The sequence below is a fragment of the Penaeus monodon genome, chromosome 23 (genome assembly GCF_015228065.2).
Source record: "Penaeus monodon isolate SGIC_2016 chromosome 23, NSTDA_Pmon_1, whole genome shotgun sequence".
Taxonomy (NCBI): Eukaryota; Metazoa; Arthropoda; class Malacostraca; order Decapoda; family Penaeidae; genus Penaeus; species Penaeus monodon.
Window position 1 is genome coordinate 40,540,055 of NC_051408.1, and position 281 is coordinate 40,540,335.

A 281-nucleotide genomic window follows, 5' to 3' on the forward strand; every position below is an offset into this window, starting at 1 on the left:
TGGGCTTATGCCTTTATCTTTACATATATACAAATCAGAATAGTGACACACGTGGTAAACAGATGCCAAACATGCTTATGGGGGGGATAACTAAAAGTTTTTAATTTTGCTAATTCCCCTTGAGAAGCGTTTAAATCAAGTTTGCTTTTGAAAAATTCCCAAAACACTTAAATGAATCTAGGTTACTCAAAAATTAAAAAAAGGATAAAAACTTACAAAATAACGACGAATGAAAAAATATAAAAAATTCCCCACAATTCATGACTTTGGGCCCGAGATCC

General features: G+C 32.4%; 1 protein-coding gene across 1 annotated transcript in view; it reads left to right on the forward strand.

Annotated features, from left to right (window-relative positions):
• The window catches only part of LOC119588301 (glycine-rich cell wall structural protein-like), a gene marked incomplete at its 5' end in the record, with an annotated part of 15,707 nt that overhangs the window by 14,691 nt on the left and 735 nt on the right, over window positions 1-281 (forward strand). The window lies entirely within an intron of this gene.